Here is a 23,013-nt window from a genome sequence, read left to right as displayed (position 1 = left end):
ATACTGCTGCCTAGGTAAAATAGTCTGTAGCCTCCAATCCCTTACAGAAAAACAATTTCTACAAATACACACATATTTTTGCTGACCTGCTGAATAACTTCTGCCTGCCCATGACAGGGACAACCTTATGGTGATATGAAAGATGCCAAGTAAATAATCAATCAATATACTGGTTTAGGTCTCGATCAGTTTGCCATTGTGTGGACTAATTAGATGATAAAATGTGATGAATGTGTATTAAACTCAGTCTCTGCCCGGAAGATCCCAGGGGTCCTTTCCCATTTTCTAGCTGACCTTTGAGAGCTCAGCTTTATTGTATGTGAATGCAATTAAATCAATTTGTCAGATATTTGCATTAGTCTGGCTTGTTCAGAATTCAATTATTCAGTGTCACTTTACTGCCCTTCAGAGGCAGTGCACTGGCTCACTTTCAAGTGGTGGATAAAGGCAGAAGTGGAAAGTCCTGTCTGGCTTCAGAGCTGTGAACGGCTTTTCTCAGAGGTATTTATTACAGCCAACTATCCCAATCCCCAGATTTTCCCAGATTTCTTGGGAGAAATAAGAAAGTGGATTCTGTTTAAAGCTGAGCTAGAATCCTGGCTTAGCACAAGTTAGGTAACCCGTATAAGACTCACTTTCTTCTTCTGCTAAGCGAGGAGGCCTTATTTTAGATGTCCCTAACGACCAATCCTGAAACAAGGATTTGAATGCAAGCAGTTGATTTGGGAGGCAGATGCAGCATGTGCAATGAGCAAGACAGGGACAGGAAAGAAGCAGCTACAAGGCACATTAGTAAACAGATTACCTCTGTGAAAAATTGGAACTGGGGCCCTCTAAGGACTTTGGGGAAGTAGGGTAGACCAGTTGTAAGAGTGACTTTGCACAGTACCAAGGAGCATGAGCACATCTCAACCAACTGCCTTCCATTATTGGTTAAGATCTATTCCAGAGGTGCTAACTATTCCAGAGGGGGAGAACCTCGGGCCTTCCCTAAAAAAGCACTGAGCAAATTCCAAGGCCAGAGCAAATCCTCAAGCAAAGAGTCAAAAATGCCTGCAGTAAGAAGCCACGTGGAGCACAGGTACAAAGACTACATACTTAGGGGCTATGTTGGCCCACAGACAGCATCCACTCCAAGGGGTAGGCTTAGTGATGAAGTCAAAGGTAATTATGCATGTAAATCCCTTAGCACTATCTATGACCAGCACAGAATAAACCGCTCAATATATATTTCTGGAAATATGTAAATCTTGGGAAATAGCAGTAAATAAATTAATTGGCTTATTGCATTGGGAAAATCTGCTGCAAATGATCTCTTTAAAATGTAAAAGAACAGAGATGTCATTTTGAAGACTGAGGTGCATCTGACCCAAGCCATGGTATTTTCAATCACCTCATATTAATCTGAAAACTGGAGAAGGATTAAGGAAGACCAATGAAAAATCTATGTATTTGAATGATGGTACTGGAAAAAATATTGAAAGTACCATGGATTGCTAGAAAAATGGAAAAAAAATCTATCTTGGACATATTTTCAGGAGAGATTAGTCCATGGAAAAGGATACCATGCTTGGTAAAGTGCAGTCATTGGAAAAAGAAAGTTTCTCCGTGATATGGATTGACACCGTGGCTTCAACAGTGGACTCAAATACAACTGTGAAGAAAACGCAATGCGCTGCCATGTGTTTCTGTTGTATGTTCAGCTGCTCTACATTGGAACTGACCCGATGGTACCTGACAGCAAGGAAAAGAGCTCTCCTCCACACAGGACTCGTACTCTGATTCCAAGAGTGTGTATAATGGAAGGCAAACGCACCACGAACCCACCTCTAAAACTACGCAAACGTGTGGGGTGGAATCGTGGAAGGCTTTATGGAGACATCTGAACTGGGGCGTAAGGGGAAATAGGGGCTCACCAGACCTACAAGATCATTTTTAAAATTCCAAACATAGGAGAAGCACGTCGCTTATTCAGAAATAGAACACAGTGTATGTTTGGAGACCCGCTGACCCGTTCAGAATGACTAAGGTGTAAGAGAAGAGGGAGATTTACATACTGATGATAGAAATCAAGTCATGAGAGAATTGCCACATGAGTCCAGGGCAACATAGCATTACTCTATAAGCAACAGGAAGGCATCCGATCCATTAATGTTAGGCTTTTAATGGGATCTTTGGTAAAACACAGAGGAACTTGTTTATACTAAGGATAAATAGATTAATAACTTAAAATATCTCTTACCCAGCATAAGAGAACCCATCACAATCTCAGGGTTTTCACTGAAACATGACTTAAAAGAAGGGGAAAGACGCTAATTCCAATGAGTCTGTGTTAGTAGAAATAAGAGCATGCCTAGAGTGACGGGTCAGGAAGATGGAGAACTTGTCCTGAGCCACCTGTGCAGCTCAAGGCTTGGTTGTCCAATTTTACATTACATACTCTATGAAGAATACCGGTTATCGATTACAGGGATCTACATATACTCCCCTCCCCGGGGGATGGACAACAGAAAAGTGGGTGAAGGGAGACGTCGGACAGTATAAGATAGGACAAAATAATAATAATTTATAAATTATCAAGGGTTCATGAGGGAGGAGAGTGGGGAGGGAGGGGAAAATGAGCTGATCCCAAGGGCTCAAGTAGAAAGCAAATGCTTTGAGAATGATGATGGCAACAAATGTACAAATGTGCTTGACATAATGGATAGATGTAAGGATTGTGATAAGAGTTGTATGAGCCCCCAGTAAAATGATTTTTTTTTAAAAAAAGAAAACTGGTTATACTGAAGTATATACTGAAGCAAGATCAGGAATGAATGAACATAATGCTAGTATCTAAAAGTCATGTCAGAGATCAGGCATGCTCTAAATTCACGGCCATCGAGTCAATACTAACTGATAGGTCCCTATAGGGCAGGATGGAACTGCCTCTGTGAAAGTCCCATGTTTCTCCCATGGAGTGGCTTGTGGTTTCAAACTGTTTACTTTGTCCAATGAATAAGCTGAATATTGAAAAGAATATAGCCGAGAGACTGGACTGATGAAACACATGTGAGCTAGCCTCTGTTTCAAAGAAGTTTATGTTTTCTCTGTGGTTTTAGAGGCTGGAAATTCAAACTCCAATGAAGCCTACTTCAAGCCAATGCAAATAGTTACAGCCATCCAATACCGATTAGCTACTTGACGTCGATTGTATTATTGTAAGTCTGTCCCGTGGGCAGGCAGACGTTATTCAGTAGCTCAGCAAATATTTGTAGAGACTGTTTTTCTTTAAGGGATTTGAGGCTACGGACTAGTTTACCTAGACAGGCATCCAATAGTTGAAGGGTCAGCTCCGGCAAGAAGTTTGGAAGTTCTCTGAAATGGGTACCTGTCACAGAGTTTGGAGGACGCCCTACCTCTTGGAATGGAACTAACCTCAAAGACTCTCCAAGGGCCTGTGATTCTACAAAAGGGTACATCTCTGGTTGTAGGTGAGATTTCACGATGAGAGGCATTGTGCAGTACATAGCATAAAGAAAGCATTTCTAGAGATCAAGAGATAAATGGCAGCACTTCTAAGAGGCCTGTTAGAATATTAAGATACAGGAGTTTTGTTTTAAAGTCAAGGGTTACCTCTTGTTTGAGGGAAGTAATAGGCATTGAGTACCTGCTGTGCCCTAGTCGCCTATAATAATCTTAGTTATAGTAGAATAACAAAAATAGTAATAGTAGCTAAAATGCATCAAGAGAATCTCCTGTTCTTACTTAATCAGTTTAAAAACTCTTGAACCTGACCACTTCACGGAAGGATCATTTCTTTCATGAACAGTATCAGATGAACGCTGCTGGGAAAAGCAGTTCAATGGAACGTATTTTAGAGAAAGAAACCATTGCCCACTTGGTGTGGGGGTCTTCCCATGGGACAAAATAAAACACTTTATAATCATGCAATGTCCTTCTAGAAATACAGTTCAGATAGTTTCTACTGAGTATGTCAGTTCAGACCCACCAGCCACTGTGGGGAAGAAAGGTTAAGCAGTCTGCTTTCAATAAAGACTTGCACTTTGGAAATCCTGCAAAATGGTTCTACTCTGCCCTGTAGGGTCTTTATGCGTAAGAACTGATTCTAAGGCAATGAGTTTGGTACACTGCTTGTTAGAAGGACCTTGCCCCACCGCTCATATCCCAGTGACCATCAAATTCCTGAATCATGAGGCAAGGTTTTGAATCCTTTGAACTTCATGAATTACCCACTTGACTGATCTTTTTTTTTTTTGCCTTGATACCATCTTTATTCCTTAAATGTTAAACTAAGACAGCCCTCAGTCCACTTTAAACAAAGCAATGTTGTTGTTGTTGTTGTTGTGTGTCACTGAGCTAGTCCTGACTCACAGTGAGCCTATGAGCAACAGAGGGAAACACTGCCAGGTCCTGGACCATCCACACCATTGTCCTCATGTCTGAGCCAGTGTTGCCGCCATGGTGTCAGTCCATCTGGTCGAAGGGCTTCCTCTTTTTCACTGTTCCTCGAACAAGTGTGCCGTCCTTTGCCGGGGATGGATTTCTCTCAACAACATATCCACAGTACCTGAGACGCAGTCCTGTCCTCCTTGTCCTAAGGAGTATTCTGGCTGTACTTCTTCCAAGACAGGTGTGGGTTCTTTTGGAAGTCCATGGCACTTTTAATATACTTCACCAGCATCATAATTAAAACTCATCCAGTCTCCTTTGTTCTTCCTTATTCAACTTTCACATGCACATGAAGCAATGGAAAATACCACGGCTTAAGTCAGGCATACCTTAGTCTCCAAAGAGACCTGCTTGCTTTTCAACACTTACCTTAATTAATAAAGATAGTCTGACATGAACATTGCTCTTAAAAAAAGTATCTGTATTGGATTAAATTGATAACAGAAATCAAAAGGATAAAAGAGAAATTTAGGGGGAAATGGAATGAATTCATGTTAACGTTGGAATAATTGCAAAAGAAGATGAGAATGATTGTACAATTTGAAGAATGTAATCAATATCACTGAATGCCACATGCAGCAATTATTGAACTGATGTGTTGCTGTGTGCATTTTCTTTTCTTTTTTAAATCATTTTATCAGGGGCTGATACAACTCTTATCACAATCCATACATACATCCACTGTGTCAAGCGCATTTGTACATTTGTTGCCATCATCATTCTCAAAACATTTGCTTTCTACTTGAGCCCTTGGGATCAGCTCCTCATTTGTTCCCTTCCCTCCCTGCTCCCCCCTCCCTCATAAACTCTTGATAATTTATAAATTATTATTATTTTGTCCTATCTTACATGGTCCGACATCTCCCTTCACCCACTTTTCTGTTGTCCATTCCCCAGGGAGGAGGTTATATGTCGATCCTTGTAATCGGTTCCACCTTTCCACCCCACCTTCCCTCTACCCTCCCGGTATCACCACTCTCAGTACTGGTCCAGAAGGGATCATTTGTCCTGGATTCCCTGTGTTTCCAGTTCCTACCTGTACCAGTGTACATCCTCTGGTCTAGAACTTGAGTGATCTTGACAACCTCCCACATCTAAATGCAAACCCTTCAACTTTAATGCGAGTCTCAACTCCTCTGTCCTGTGGATCATCTAGCTGAAATTCTGATGAATCCATATGTGATCGATTTTGTATCAACTTGACTGGGTCAATATTCTCAGTTGTTTGTTAGTGGAGGCCTGGTAATTAACGTAACACAATGTAATCAACTCCATGAGAGACAAGTCTGTTGTAAAGATAAAAAAAAGGGACAGGGATGGAGTAAGGGTAGAGATAGAGACAGAGATATATTGTCGTTAGGTGCTGCCCATCGGTTCCAATTTACAGTGAACCAATGGACAACAGAGTGAAACACCACCTTGTCATCACAATTGTTCTGTTTGAACCCATTGTTTCAGCCACTCTGTCAATCCAACTTGTAGATAGTGTTACTCTCCTCCCCCCCCACCCCCCCACCCCCCCACCCCATACACACACTCTTTTAGCTCTAACAAGCATCTCCTTCTCACGGGGCTGGTTTCTCCTGGAAACATGTCCAATGTATTTGAGATGAAGTCTCACCCTCTTTGATGTTAAGGACAATTCTGGCTCTACTTTTTCCAAGACACTTTGTCATTGCTCTTTTGGTTATACCATGGTACTTTCAATAATTTTCACCAGCAATTCAAATGCATCAATTCTTCTTTGGTCTTCCTTATTCGATGTCCAACTTTCATATGCATATGGAGCAATTGAAAATACTATTCACCTTAATCCACAAATAACATCCTTGCTGTTCAACACTTTAAAGATGTCTTGTGCAGCAGATTTGCCAATGCAATGGTCATTTGACCTCTTGATTGCTGCTTCCACGATCATTTATTGTGGATCCGAACAAGATAAAATCCACGACAATTTCAATCTTTTCTCTGTTTATCATGATGTTACCCATTATTCCAGATGTGAGGATTTGGGTTTTCCTTACCTTTAGTTGTAATCCACACTGAAGGCTAAAATCCTTGCACTTTATTAGCAAGTGTTTCAAGTCCTCCTCACTTTTTTCAAGCATGGTTGTGTCGTCTGCATATCATAGGTTGTTAATAAGCCTTCCTCCAATCCTGATACTGCATTCATCTTCATATAATCCAATTTCTCTGATTATTCACTCAGCATACACGATCGAACAAGTATGGTGACAAGATATGATCCTGACACATGTCTTTCTTAATTTTAAATCACACAATATTCCCTAGTTCTGGTCACAAAACTCCCTCTTGATCCATGTTCAGATTCCATGTGAGTACAGTTTAGTGTTCTGGAATTTCTATTCTTCTCAAGCCTATACATAATTTGTATGGTCCGCAGTCAAATACTTTTCATAGTCAAGGAAATATACTTCTGTTGTTTGCAGTTTTCAGCCAGGATCCATTTGACATCAGCAATGATATCCCTTGTTCCCTGTCTTCTTCTGAATCCAGCATGAACCTCTGGCAGCTCCACTTCCATATATTGCTGCAACCCTGTTGAATGATCTTCAGCAAAATTTTACTTGCATGTAATATTAACGATAATGTTCTATAGTTTGTACACTCCATTAAGTGACATTTCTTTGGAATGGGTACAAATATGAACCTCTTCCCCTCGGTGGGCCAACTAGCTGTTTTCCAAATTTCTTGGCATAAGCCAGTGAGTTCTTCCAGAGCTTCATCGGCTTTTTGAAGCATATCAAGTGGTATCCCATTCATTTCTGGAGACTTGTTTATACTGAGGCTTTCAGAGGTGCAGGACTTCTTCATTGCCTGTGGTGCTCCGTCAAGTGCTGCATCTTGAAATGGTTGAATGTCACCTCATTCCTTTTAGTGACTGTGTATTCTCTCTGTAGTCTTACGATGTTTCCTGCATCATTCACTCTTTGCCCATAGGATCTTTCAATATTGAAACTAAAGGCTGATTTCTTTCCTGTGGTTCTTTCTGTTTACGATATGCTAACATGTTCTTCCCTTTCGGTTTTCTAATTCAAGGTCTTTGCATGTTCCATTATAATATTTGGCTGTGTCTCCTTGAACTGCCCCTTGAAACTTTCTATGAAGCTCTTTGGTGCTATCACGTCTTCCATTTGTGCTAGTTCCTCTGTGATTAAAGGGAGCTCCAGCGTCTCCTCGGACATCCATTTTGATGGTTTCTGTTTTTTCCTGTCTTTTTAGGAATCTTTTGCTTTCTTCATGTAAGATGTTCTTGATGTCACCCCACAACTCTTCAGGTCTGTTGACATTAGTATTCAAGGTGTCAACCCTGTCTTGAGGTGTTCTCCAAATCCAGGTGGGACATACTCGAGATCATAGTTTGGCTCTCCTGGATTTGTTTTCATTTGCTTCAGCTTCAACCTGACCTTACGTATGAGCAATTGATTACCTGTTTCACAGTTAGCTGCCGACATGGAGCTTCTTTATTGTTTCTCCCCCACAAATGTGGTTAAGGTGATTTCTGTATATTCCCTTTGAAAAGTCCACATGTATAGTTCCTGTTGGTGTTGGGGGTTAAAAAAAAGAATATTTTCTATGAACAAGTCATAGGTCTCACAAAATTCTGTCATGCAAGCTCTAGCTTCATTTCTATGACTAAGGCCCTGTTTTCTAACTAATGTTCCTTCTTTGTTTCCCACTTTTGCAATCCCATCACCAATAGTTAATAAAATTCTTCCATTTCTGCATCGCTTGTCTTTAGCAGTGGGTGCATAAATTTGAATAATAATTGTATTCATTGAATTTCCTTGTATGCAGATCAATATTATCCTATCCGAGACAGCATTACACTTCAAATAGATCTTGAAATGTTCTTTTTGAAGATCAATGCAATGCCATTCCTCTTGAATTGGTCAATACTTGCAGGGTAAACCAGAGACTTGTCCGATTCAAAATGGTCATTACCTGTCCATTTCAGCTAATTAATGCCTCCGGATCCATATTTATATATTGCATTCCATTTTTTATGACTTCCAGTTTTTTTAGATTCAAACTGTGCGAATTCATACATTCCACATTCCAATTGTTAGGAGACATTTTCAGCTGTTTCTTCTCATTTTGAATTGTGCCCCGTCAGCAAAGAAGGGTTTCCAAGGGTGTGTTTCCACAGGCTTTCCTCTATCCATGTCATTGTGGTGGACTCTGTTTTGAGAAGCCAACTCTTCCTCTGCCTTCCCAATGGAGGGACGCATCTGTTGGCACTATCTCTTACAAGCTTCTTCTGTATTCCTGAGGTTTCCCATATCTGACAATGGTTCCTTACTATCCACAGCTTTTCTACCGTCAAGAAGTCAAAGGACAGATTGCATTGGGAAAATCTCCTGCTAGGGACTTCTTTAAAGTATTAAGAAGCAAAGATGTCACTTTGAGAACTGAGGTGTGCCAGACCCAAGACAGGGTACTTCCAATGGCTTCCTGTGTGGATGCGAGTTAGACCAGGAGTAACGTGGACCAGGGAAGAATTGATGGCTTTGAATCATGTGTTGATGACGAATACTGAAAGTACAACGGGCTGCCAGAAGAGCAAACCAATCTGTTGCAGAGAAAGTGCCAGATGCTCCTTTCAAGCCTGGGGAGTGAGACTTTGTCTCCCTGACTTTGGTGTGATCCGTGCCTGGAATGGAAAATCATACTTGGTAAAGGGCAGAGGCAACAAAAAAAGAGGACCACTCTCAGGGAGAGGTATAGACACTGTGGCTGCGACAGTGGTTTCAAACCAAGCAGTTGGGAGGATGTTGCTGGACCGCACAGGGCTTTATTATGTTGTACATGAACTGCTACAACTTGGAACGGACTCAGTGGCACCTCACCAATAACAACATGCCAGAGAGGTCATGAGAGTTCAGGTCAGGAATCATGGGAAATGCATTATTACCATCTTAAAAGGTAGCTTGACTGAGTTAATAAAACGAAGGAGTGTGGAATCTAGTAAGCTAGCTTTCACATTAAGTGAGAGCCAATTAGCCAAAGGCCTAAATACTTAGATGGAGGCATAAGTCTTTAAAAAAAAAAAAAAAGACAGTATAGGGGAAAAATTCTTAATGTAATATCAAATTTCTCAAGTGTACTAGAGAATCCAGCTATACAGACTGAGCATGACAAACTATGCACCACCTGCCAGGGAAATGCATATTGAATTTTTGTTCTCTGGGGAAAAAATTCATTTTTCTCTTAGGGAGTAGAGGGTGAAATTTTTATTATATACATTTGAGAAATGCCTAAGTATGAAGCTTCTTATTATGCTAGAGGTGAGATGGTAGAGGAATTAAGGATAATATTCCAAATCAAACAAATATAGGTTTCAATCCCACCTCTTAATTCCATTAACTCCTTTGAGATGCAGTTTTCATAATTTATGAAATGGGGGTAATAATAGAGTGCTTATCTCAAATGTATTACAGTCAAAATTAAATGGAATTTGGAATATAAAGTTCTTAGCACTATTCCTGGAATGCAGTTATTGCTGAATGAATGGTTTTTTTCCTTAACTTTTTACTGAGAATTTGGTGAAGGTTACTTTCAGATCATTTTGTATTCAACTATTTAAACAATTTGTCAAAGCTCCCAATAGCTTGCTCTGCCATCCTTTTCTTTCTCTCTTGTGAAATATGATCTTCACCTTCACCCAATTGACCACCTGTCTCCTCTCTAGCCGATTGCTTCCCTTTCCCTTCCTTCATTCTTGTGCTGATAATTGTTTATTTGGAGGAGACACCTGTGCTATACGGGATTGTAGACTGCGGCCAATAATGTCGTGTTTGCTTCGATCTGTGTTTTCTCCAATCAATTCATATCTTTCTTTTCATCCCCTCTTCAGATCTCAGTCTCCATCCCTAGGTTCTAAAATCTAATTTCTCACTGTGGCTCAAGTATCTGTTCATAATACAAATTAGTCATACCGGGCCCACTATGCATTAATTCTTTAATGAATCTCCAAATTCCTTACCATGGCATGTAGCCTATCAATGTACACAATAGCTCTAACGCAATCTTGATCCAAGTTATTCCTTCCTGCTTTTGTTTATCTCCTGCAAGAAGAGGCAACTTGCAGGCACCACTCTGTTATTATGAGGCGCCATCCAATCCGTTCTGACTCATAATTTGTTACGGCTTTGAAGGTCTTTGTAGCAGATTTGCACAAAGCAAATGTATCATTTAATTTCTTGATTGCTGCTTCCATGAGTGTTGATTACATAGCCCAACGAAACATTTTTTTCTTGGTGTCTTGGATTTTAGGCCTATTGCTGGGGCTATCTGAGTGCTGATTCAGAAAATTGCATTGGCTAGACCATATCAGTTCTAGTTTCTTAAATATGGTATTCCTTACATTTTCAGCAACTAAGTAATACTATTTTATTGCTCTAATTTTAAATATGAGGTGGGCAACAAAGCCCACAGAGAAGAAGCACACGGCCTAAGCGAATACAAGGTGTTGAATGGACCATGTAGCAGACACCAAGGAACAAAAACAATCACTGTGCGATCACCATCCTCACATAATTGCTGAAGACGAAAGTGTGCATAAGCAAGTGTGGTGAAGAAGGCTGATGGTGCCCAGCTACTGAGAGATGTAGCATCTGGGGACTTAAAGGCTTGAAAGCAAACAAGCGGCCATCTAGCCCAGAAGCAACGAAGCCCACACGGAAGCAGCACACCAACATGGGTGATCGTGAAGGGCAGAGGAGACCAGGTCTCAAACAACAAAGGCGGGGTGGTGGTGAGAATCACATCACCGTGAACGAGGGGGAGTGCGTGATGGGGACCCAATGCCCATCTGTAGACAGCTGGACACCCCTTCCAGAGGGGTAGTGGGGAGATGAGTCACTCAGGATTCAGTGAGGCAACAATGAAACTCAAAATCTTCCTCTAGTTCCTGAACGCTTCCTCCCCTCCCAATTATCATGACCCCAATTCTACCTTGCGGACCTGGTTAGACCAGAGGATGTACAGCGGTGCAATAGGGATCTGGAAACACAGGGAATCTAGGACGGACGAACCCCTCAACACCAGCGGTGGGAGTGGCGACACCAGGATGGAAGGGGGTGTAGAAAGGGAGAAACGATCTTGGAGATCTATATGTAACCTCCTCTCTGGGAGATGGGCAATGGGGAGGTGGGTGAGGGGAGATGCCGGGGAGTGTAAGATAAGATATAATAATTATTTATAAACTATCAAGGGACCAGGGGGAGGGCGAAAAAGGGAAACGGAGCTGATTCCAGGAACCCAAGTGGAAGGTGAATTATTAGAATGACAAGTGCAATGAATGTATAAGGGTGCTTTGCTCAATAGATGTATGTACGGATTGTGATAAGAGCCTTATGCGCCCCAATAAAAAGATTTATTAATTTAAAAAATATGAGGTTCATTCAGACCCAAAAATTACAGGATAAAGTAAAAAAGATAAGAACTATTTGAAATAGAATTCGGTATCAGGGACTTCCAAATGACGCTGTATATGGACCCGTGGTGGCTAGTTGGTGACACATTGACCTTATCCATATAAGATCTGTGGTTTGGGTCCACCAGTCACTCTGACGCCTATAAATGATTTAAGGTTATGGAAAACCCAAAGGAGCAGTTCTTTTCTGTCCTACAGGGTCACTATGAGTTCAAATTTATTAGATAGCAGGAGTTTTTCTTTTTGTTATGGGAGGCTGTGCAATATAGAGAGACTAAAAGTTGAATGCTCTCAAGCTAGAAGAAAGCTTAAGAAGAGCAGAAAATTGAAAAGTCATGTATATATGTGTCATATAAATGTCATCATATATATATGGGTGGTGTGATGGCAATTTAGGGAGTCAAACATAAAATGTCAGCAATTTTCATAGATATCGTGAAGAGTTAAATTTTTCTTCTTCAAATAAGGCAGTAAATCTTTCAGAACACATTTTAACATATAGAAGTTAGTGGGTATACTTACCTGGCAGGGGTGATACCATGATCACGAAGGTGGATTTCCCAGGGTGAAGCTCATCCATTGCACTCTGGTTGTGCTGACCCCTGCGAAATTCGACTGCATAATTTGTGGTAGTGGGGGACTGTGTTCGCACTCTCCCCTGGAAAAAAATTATAAATAAATAAATAAGAAAAAAAGAAGTTAATGGATAATTCATGTTAAAAGTTTCAGAGGTGACATTGACTCCAAACTTTTTTTTTTTACTGTAAACTTTTTTATAATAAAAATTCTAACTTTGAAGAGTTTCTGTGCACAGGTGGAGAATCTGTGCCATCTTATAACCAGACTGGAAAATTTTCATTTTAATAAAGGACTTGGAATTCTGAAAGAGCTATTTGGGGTTTCAAAACATTTGAATAACTATTTCTTGTACCAAACTCAATACCAGTCAGTCGATTGACTCATATGGATCCTTTAGGACAGAGGGGGAATACTCTATGGTTTCTGAAACATCGTTGGGATTTAATACATATTATATGCCATTCCTTATTTTAATTACATCAAGCAGAATTGTACAATTGCTACCACAATCAGTTTCAAACCATTTTTTTCTACATGGACTCCCTTTTACACCCCTTCCCCACCACTGTACACCCTTCTCCCTGAACCCCCTTATTCTACTTTCATTCCCGATAGGTTTATCATCCTGGGTTTCATATACCAAAAAATGGAGAAGCATACAAGTGGATAAACCCTCCCCCCCACACACACAAAAAAACAGATTTTTTTCAAAGCTATGTATTTAAATTTTTTTACAAAACAACCCTATGATTCTATGATAAAAGTATTTATAAATCTGTGATTCCATTCTTGGAAACATTTTCAAATGCATCTGTTTGGATGACTGGCAACACCTCCCTTGTTTTTTATCTTCACCTCTTCTATGTCATCAAATCACTGTCCTTCATGTCCCTCTTCATTCACAGAAACAAAAAGAAGTCACACAGAACGAGGTCAGGCGAGTCAAGTGTGTGGGCAAGAGAGACATGTTTTTTGCCCAAAACTGTCACATTGAGATGGCTGCATAAGCAGGTGCATTGCCATGGTGGGAAAACCAGTGCCCTGTCTGCCATAAATCAGGCCTTTTTTTTTGTCACACATGGATACATTATCTTTTCATAGCCTCTAAATAGAAAGTTGATTAACAGTTTGACCTGGTGAAATGAATTCTAAATCCACGACTAGTCGACATTTTCTTCCATTTGGGAAATTAATAGGAGTCCAGAATGAGGTGTGTTATCAATCGACATTTCACTTTTTTTGAAACAAGAAAACCATGCATACACTTGAGTTTTTCCCGTAGCGTTGTCCTTGTAAGCTGTGTTCAACATCTCAACAGTTTCCGCAGCCTTATTTCTGCGCATGAAATAAAATTTCACAGCGGCATGCTGTTCCCTTAATTCAGCCATCACAAAAAATGAGGTTTGAGCAAAACTGCTTTTATGAAAAAATTCACTGTGACTGGAGAGAGCCTTCCCAGGCAAAGATAAAACTGGGTGCACCAACTCAAAGTCAATCTTCACATAGTGGGAACAATGTGCTCTGTGAAAGCACCGCCCAACAGAGCTTCTTTTGGAGGGGCAGGTGGTGTTAGGGGGTATTACCTCATCTAACACCACTTCAGGAGGTTGACCTCCATTGATATAACTCTCTGAGATACCTTCGACTATGAATGAACCAAAACAAAACAATACAAGTCAAAAATACGGAAAACTCTGGAAACCATATTAGGTTGTGTGGCTGTAAATCTTCATGGGAGTGCAAAGTCTCATCGTTCTTCTGCAGAGCGGCTGGCGGGCTCAGATGTCAGCCCCTGTGGCTAGCAGTCAGACACATAACCACTACAGCATCAGAACTCTTAATTATATGGCAACTCTTATTTCGGACCCCCTTTTAAGATAACAAATTGGAACGGCCTGCTATCCAGTTCCTAATAAAGGTGAAATGATCCTTGGGGAACATTCTCAATTCATGGAATTTGAACTGTTCAGATATATCTTAGGATCAAAGGACACAGTATGAAATATAACTCGATCTAACTATTTCATACAACACAAACTATTTCAACAAAGCCAGGGTGTACTTCCTCTATCTCAGGCAACATTGAAATATCCTGTTTGGGGGTCTTTTTAATTATATTTTTTATGGGTGACCAGAGCCAAGAGTGGTCTATGGAACATGTTCTGTATCTCAAAACTAGAACTGATGAGGAAATACTGGTGCCATTTTTTTAAATCATCAGGTTATACCCAGAAACGGGTCTAACATTTGAAACACCAAAATGTATGTTGGCCAGTAGTTACTATCTCATGTAACCTAAACTTATTTTTTAGGTAGCCTGTGTATCCTGTTTGTTTTTATTTCCTCACCCTAATTTTCCTGGAATTGTTTGTTTTTTAGTTTGGGTGTTTGTTTGTTTGTTTGTTTGTTTCCATGGCTTTTTCATTACCCTAGAACAGACATGGTGCCTGGAGATTTTGGTCTAGACGATCATCTCAGACTATTCCACCCCTAGGTGCATTCATACAACCAAGAAGATTGGTCGAGTGTCATAAATGTTACTCTTATGGTTTTATCTGATTGATATAATGGATATTTATATCTTGTAATTATCACTGTTACTTAATAAAAACATCTTTGATTCCTACCTTGTTCTTTACATTGATTTGTTTTTCTACAGGCTTTATTAAAATTTGCCACTTAACTAGATGCCTTTTCAAATTCATGTAGGCCTTCCTTAATTTGAAATTGCATGTCATATTCAGTTAGTAACACATAGCATTTTAAGCATAGGGAACCCATGAGAAAGCCATTCATTCATTCTATGGTGGTAGATGAAAATCATATTGAAAACTGAGTTAAAAGCTTTAACATAGATTGAAAAGCTAGAAAGAAGACCAAATGATTGACAGTAAGTTTTTATATTTGGGGTTTATTTATGTTTATGAGGGAAAAGAAAATAGGTTTACCTTCAAGCAGAATGTCTGGTTGCCCTAGAATATAAAAGACAGTAAAGGCTAACATGAGGGTGTGTCGTAAGTTGTGAAGGTTTCAGGGGAAGTGAATTTTGCTTTGGCGTACAGAACGAGAAGCAGCATTTTCTTTAAAAAATCTGATGCGTAACACTTTCACAACATTGAATCACATTTGGTAGAGTTATTCTTTAGATGGAAAAAGATTGGTGAATCACCACAAAATGTTACGTGAGCAATAATTCTACTAAAATGGCAATGTAATCTTGGTCTTTTAAAGGGGTTAAGTAAACCTAGAGTCTGATATTATAGCTAGTTTGTAACAGTGATCCGTTCAAATAAATGTTAATGATCATATTAAGTGTATTTGACCATAGAAGTAAAGCTGAGGAAAGATTGTGAATAGATCACACCAATGGTAAAACTGAGAAACAGTGATGAAAGGTCTAGTAACTTAGGTTTAGTGCTATATCGGAAAATGTTAAGCATTGTATTTTGAGCTATTGCCTTTTGGTCTGACATTCCTTCTGACTTTTGATTAACCTTGTTTGGCCTGGCACTGGTTCAATACTTTTCAAATCAAGCCTTCCAGAGGAATACATATATTACTATTGATTAACCATGGCCATATCAAGTTTCCCCATCTACATAGAAGCTTTCGCTTTGCTGACCTGCTAAGACATTTGACCAAAATTCCCCAAGCAAAAAATGCACTACATTGGACTTATATGAAAGAACTAATATCCTGACTAACACCAAGATTTCTAGAGCTTGCAGGTGATGGTGTTCATAATTTACAACTAGTCCAAAAATTGTCAAGAATAGAAACTAGTCACTAAATAGACTAAATGTTTCTTTAAGTTCTAAATGTGGGACTATTGTGGGCATTTTAAGAGTATCATGTTTCCAAAATTGTTTACTTATGGGTTAAAAAATTCATGACTCTCCAATTGAAAGCCTCTTTTAGAAAATTTCAACACAGTCATAAAAATTATGGTTAGACCAGTAGTGAGATGTGAGGTATAGGTTAAAAAATAGAGTATCACTAAGATTTCCTGCTAAGTTCCAAAGAGACAATTTTGTGTCTTCATAAATGAACATTTTTGTGCCCATATTCATGTCCTTGTTCATAACCATATTGAGGTTTCTACAGAATGTAGCTACTACTGGTGTTATTTAAATATTTTTAAAATACCTTGCAATACTTATTGCTTTAAGTCTTACAGGTTGTTTTCAAACATTTCACCTAATATTCTTAGTACTTCTGTTCTGTTTCCACCTTTTGTGGAAGTTGGGATAAACCCACGTGTGAAGCATTTGCCCCCAGGTTCTCACTCTCTCTCTCTCTTTATTTCTTTATTTTTTTACACTTTGGGTCTAGAAATCCAGCTCTGAGTATTTTTTGCTCTGAGTATTGTGTCATATTGAAGAATTAAGTCTGGTTAAAGGAATAGACTCCACAAAAAAAGAAATTTAAAAAACAGACTAGTCATTTGGATTTAGAGAAGATCATGTAATTGTTTAATCAGGTCCCCCAAGAAATGTTATTTCAAGACATGGCCATATTTATAAATGCAGACGCTCTGGTTTCAACAGAATAAAATTTAATCTATAACAGTATTGTTTAGATATTTCTTTTTATAGTGCAGATTGTCATAAGTGTAGTTTATTTCACAAAGTTAGAATAAAAGAAAAAAACAACAAGAAATTAAAGACTAGTTACACTGGACATTTAAAATATAGAGTTACCATATTTAAATGGCATGGTAAGGATGAATGGAATAGAGATTGATGATGAACAACCAGCAATATATGCATAAAACAACTTTGCTTGTCAATCATGGCTGATGGTTGGATAACATGGTTTATGTAATTATGATGGAGTGAAATGTCATAATGGGGCTCTTCTACTCAAGTCTCTGTAACTCCCACCAAATGATTGGGTGGGGTTCTGCAAACAGGGCATGTGTAACACTAATAGCAGGGATTGATCAGCTATCATTGCCACTCCCGTGTCTGTAAGTGGGAACCATCTTTGAAGCAGCAGCAGCAGCAGAGCAAGAAAGCAGTGGGCTATTTGAAAGAGCATGTCCAAAGTCTCTGTTAAAGTGACTGAGGCCACCTGAGACCAGACAGAGCTTCAGAGGAGCAATGCTGAGACTAGGGGGTACCATCTCAGCTGTCCAACACTATAGAACTGTTGATATAAAGGGACCGGCAGGCTAGCTTATTAGTCCAGTGATACAAAGGCCAAGGGACTGTGGGACTTAATACTCTAAGGACTGGGAGGAGACTGCTGGCTAAGGAGAGATATTGCTGAGGTCCAATGACTCGATCCTTACGGTTTGCTGATCTTGACTTTTGATAACCTGTGAGCTTCCCTAATAAGCCCCTTGGACTCTAAGTATTGTCTATGAGTTCTGTGTGGCCGTTGCAACAAATGAGCAAACCCCCCAGAGAAACGGAATGCGGTGGGAGGAACAGTTGGTTCCGAATAGGTAAGGAACAGTGGAGCATGGAGACTGTCTGACCCCTGCCTCTTAGCAATAGGAAATTCAGAAGATGGCTGATAGGTCCACCTTCATGGCTATTTACTACAGTAAATGACTGCATTGTATACCTGAAAAAAATGATCACTTGGAAAAGGATGTGTTACATATATTTTTACAAAAATTATAAAAATATTAAATAAAGCATTTAAATATATTTTCTTTAAAAATACAAGAGTTTTGAGAGCCTCCAACCGCATTGTGAAGAAACAGAAGTAGAACATATGAAGCTCCATAAACGAGGTCCAGGACTCTACCACTGATCTGAATAGTGCCAAATGGCAGGGTGGCTATTAAATAACTTTGTTGTTTATCTCTTCATCATCATGATGCTGGAAAGGTCCTTTTAGTCACCAAAGGCCACCATCACTATTAAAGTTCAAGGCAAACTTCACAGTATCCCACGGTCTAGCACTAGGCTTTGTTAAGAAAGGAAATCTCGTCCATTTGTAGAGAAGTATGTGAAGGCATAGATTTATTGAAAATGTGTGGTATGAGTTTATTTTCTAAAGGAGATACTCACACCCTAATCACATTTAGTTTTTATGGGTCAGGTATATATGTAGGTGAATAAATAGATATGTTCCAGCAGTTCATAGACCTCCATCTAGCAATACCAGCTCTCAGCAGTTGAAGACCTGGGATTCCATTTGAAGTTGTGGTTGCTGCTGCTGCTGTTGTTGTTGTTGTTGTTGTTGTTGTTGGGTATCTTTGAGACAGCTCCAATGCATAGCAACCCTATGTTCAACGTAACGAAACACTGCTGATCCTGGATCGCCATCACAATGGTTATGTTGAGCTCACGATGCAGCCTCAGTGTCAATCCATCTTGTCAAAGGTCTTCCTCTTTTTCACTGACCCTCTACTTTACAAAGCATGGACTTATCTGACAACATGTCCAAAGTATGTAAGATAAAGTCTTGCCCTCCTTGCCTCTAAAAGACTCTCTGACTGTACTTCTTAAGACAGATTTGTTTGTCCTTTTGTCAGTCCATGGCCCTTTCAATATGCTTCTCCAACACCACAATTCGCATGTATCAATTCTGCTATGGTCTTCTTTCTTCAATGTGTAATGTGCACATGCATCTGATGCAGCAATGGAGAATTCCATGGCTTGGGTCAGGTGCACCTCACTTCTCAAAGTAATACCGTGGTTCTTCAATATTCTAAAAGGTTTTGTGCAGCAGATTTCCCTAATGTAATATGTCTGGATCTCTTAACTGCTGCTTCCAGGAACATTGATTGCTGATCCACGTATGACAAAATCTTTGACAATTTCAACCTTTTCTCCATTTATCATGATGTTACCTATTTGGTCCAGTTGTGAGGATCTTGGTCTTCCTTACATCTAGTTGTCATCCATGCGGAAGGCTTCAACCTCTGATCTTCATCAGCAAGTGCTCCAATTCCTCCTCACTCTCAGCAAGCAAGGTTGAGTCATCTGCGTATCTCAGGCTGTTAAGAAGAATTCCTCCAGTCCTGGTGCCACACTCTTCTCCATATAATCCAGCTTCTCTGATGATTTGCTCAGCATACAGATTGACTACGTATGGTGAGAGGATGCAACCCTGACACACACCTTTTCTGAGTTTAAACCATGCAAGATCCCCTTGTTCTGTTTGCACAACTGCCTCAATCCGTGTGAAACAGTAGTATCTTAAGCCAGGATTGGGAAGATGCTCTTGTCCCACAGTGCAACTCTTCTACTAAAGAAAGAAGGGCCCTGGTACCACTTATAGCTTTTTCTAAGTAATCCAGAATAAGCTTCTGGGGTCATGTTGAGTTCATAGTCATTTTGACTACTTCCATCACAGTCATACATTATTTAATATACCCCTGTAATTGGCCGTGACTTCACAATAGGAAACATACAGCACGGTGATATTTAATTGCAGCACATCAATGAGAAACACAAATATTATAATGATGGTTCAAATTTACTTCTGATCTACCTTCACCAAACTCAAAAGTTACATTTCTCTGACAAATAGTTTTATATGGTGCCCTAAAATATTCCTTAAAACTAATGCTATAAATAGAAAATATAATGACAATTGCATTCAAGTTGATTTTTTATGTATTATAATGACTTTTCACACCTGCAGCATGCAGAGAACTGTTTTAAATATCAGCTGGAGGTGTTTTCTTATATCAAACAATAATATGTGTTTTTAAAAATCAGCCCAAAATTTCGAATTTTAAGCATCAGTCCATGAGAGGAGTTTTTGTCTATTTGGATGCTTTGCAATATTATCAACTTCATTCCTCATGATATTTTTTCATAAATAATTTAAATTCACCAGCTTTACATCACTCACTACATGCTAAATGAGTACAAGCAAAAAATTATCTTCGTATTAAAGAATATTGATGAATAATTTTATATTAATTACTATAATAATGCTGTGCTATAGCATTTTAACCATGTAGACCCTAATAAATTATGGAAAATCAGGGAGGGGGGAAATGAGGAGCTGATATTAAGGGTTCCAGTAAAAAGCAAATGTTTTGAGAATGATGATGGCAACAAATGTATAAATGTGCTTGACACAATGGATTTATGTATGGATTGTGATAAGAATTGTGATAAGGATTCATGTATGGATTGTGATAAGAATAGATTTATGTATGAATTGTGATAAAATGATTTTTTTAATTATGGAAAATCTTGAGATGAATGGGAATTTCAGAATACAACATTGTGCTCTTGAGGAACCTGTACATGGATCAAGAGGGGTTGTGTGAACAGGAAAAGGGACTACTAACTGCAAGGTTTAAAGTCAAGGTTGCATCCTCTCACCATACTTATTGGTATGCCGAGCTAGTCAGCAGAGAAGCTGGATTATAGGAAGCAGCGTGTGGCCTGGAGCTTGGAGTAATGCTTGTTAACAACCTTTGATGTGCATATGACAAAGCCTTGCTGCCTGAAAGTGAAGATGTTGTGCACTTGCTGATGAAGATGGAGTGTTGCAGCCTTCCGTGTAGATTACAACTCAGTGTAAAGAAACCCAAAGTCCTCCCAACTGGTCCAGCAGGTAACATCATGGTGAAAAGACTGAAGTTGCTTAGAGTTTTGTCTTTCTTGGATCCCAGCAATCATGGAAGCAGGAATAAAGAGAAAAGGGGGGAAAGATGCATTGCATTGGGTAAATTTGCTGTAGAAGGCCTCTTTAAAGGCTGAAAAGCAAAGGCTACTTTGAGGACTGAGGTGCCCCAGACCCAAGCCATGGTATGTTCCACGGCCTCATATGCCTGTGAAAGTTGGACATTGAATAAGGAAGACTAAAGGAGAATCAATGCATTTGAACTGTGGTGCTGGAGAAGAATATTGAAAGTATCATGGCCAGTCAGTGGAGGGGCAGCAAAAAAAGTGGAAGGCCTTTGATAAGAAGGATTGATACAGGGGCTTCACTGATGGACTCCAACTGAAGAACAATTGTGATGATGGCATGGGATCAGGTAGTGTTTTGGTCTGTTGTACATAGGTTTTCTATGGATTGGAACCGACTCTCTAACACCTAATAATGACAACTACAACTTAAGATTTTTAAAAACAAGTCTTTGAACAAATGGTGGAAATTTCAGCAAGACAGCAGATTAGGCAGGCAGGCTACCCAGACTCTCTACAAAGAAGACATGATAGAGAAAATGAAGCAGGGATTTGTAATCTTCTCCCTGTTCCTCACACCCTCATCGTGACTAACCTTCATTTTCCACCCTCACTCACTGCATGGTCAGTGAAAAATTCCCCCAACTCACACCTCCAACCCCTCCCAGTCCCAGCAGAAAAGGTCTTTTTCTAGCTTTGGTCTATGGCAAGGAATGGCTGAAGTAGACAGACAGTAGGAAAACCAATGAGCAAGTTGAGTTGAAAGAGGATTAGCATACTCTCAGAGACACAAAGTCCCAAAGTGGTACAAATGGTTACGCACCCTACTCTTGGCTGAAAGTTTACAGGTTCATAGCCACTCAATGGTGCCTTGGAAAAGCAGCATGAAGATCTGCTTCTAAAAAGTCACATGTGCATCCTATAAAGCACACGTGTACTCTGACACCCATGGGGTTGCTGCTGGATGACAACCGGTTGGTTTGCTCGCTCGCTTGCTTGTAGAAACAAAATGAGTGAGGAAATGTGGGACACAGTGGTTATGCATTGGGCTGCTGACTGCAAGGTCAGCAGTTTGAAACCATCAGCTGCTCCACAGGGGTAAGACGGGCTTACCCATAAAGAGTTACAGTCTTGGATGCTCACAGGGGCAGGTCTACCCTGTCCTATAGGGTCACTAAGAGTCAGCACCAACTTGACGGTAGTGAGTTTGGTTTGGGTTTTGGAAAGGCCATTCGAGCCAGACCTGAGAATTACATGGGTGCTCTCTAGTTGCCTCTCTAGTGGCATAGTGGGTTACTTGCTGGACAGCTAACCACAAGGTAACCAGTTCAAACTCACCAGCTGCTCTGAGGGGAAAAGAGGAGACTTTCTGCTCCTATAGGATTTACATCCTCAGAAACCCACAGAGGTAACTCTATTCTGCTCTTCTGGGTGGCTAAGAGTTGGAATCCGTTAAATTGCAGTGGGGTCTTGTTTTTGTTTTTTAATTGTTTGCATAACTAAGGAGAAAAGGTGTAGCCTCCAATAACCCAAAAGAATGAAGTTCATTAAGGTTTGTCAGGGTGAACCTAAAAGTCATTTATCCAGATCATTGAAGTCACTAAAGTCTCAAACTTGACTTAAATTTTTTTTAACAATTTATTGGGGCTCATACAATTCTTTTCACAGTTCATACATATACATACATCAATTGTATAAAGCACATCTGTACAGTCTTTGCCCTAATCATTTTTTTCTCTTTTCTTCTTTTACATTTTATTAGGGACTCATACAACTCTTACCACAATCCATACATATACATACATCAATTGTATAAAGCACATCCATACATTCCCTGCCCCAATCATTCTCAAGGCATTTGCTCTCCACTTAAGCCCCTTGCATCAGGTCCTTGGACTTAAATTTTTTCTGCAA

General features: G+C 39.8%; 1 pseudogene; it reads left to right on the top strand.

The window, feature by feature from the left end:
* Positions 1-12,425: 12,425 nt before the first annotated feature.
* LOC142423725 (U1 spliceosomal RNA) lies at positions 12,426-12,572 on the top strand (annotated as a pseudogene).
* Positions 12,573-23,013: the final 10,441 nt, after the last annotated feature.

The sequence above is a fragment of the Tenrec ecaudatus genome, chromosome 12, assembly GCF_050624435.1.
Source record: "Tenrec ecaudatus isolate mTenEca1 chromosome 12, mTenEca1.hap1, whole genome shotgun sequence".
NCBI classification, from domain to species: Eukaryota; Metazoa; Chordata; class Mammalia; order Afrosoricida; family Tenrecidae; genus Tenrec; species Tenrec ecaudatus.
Note: the sequence above shows the minus strand (reverse complement) of the source record. Positions and strands in the feature narration are given on the sequence as shown.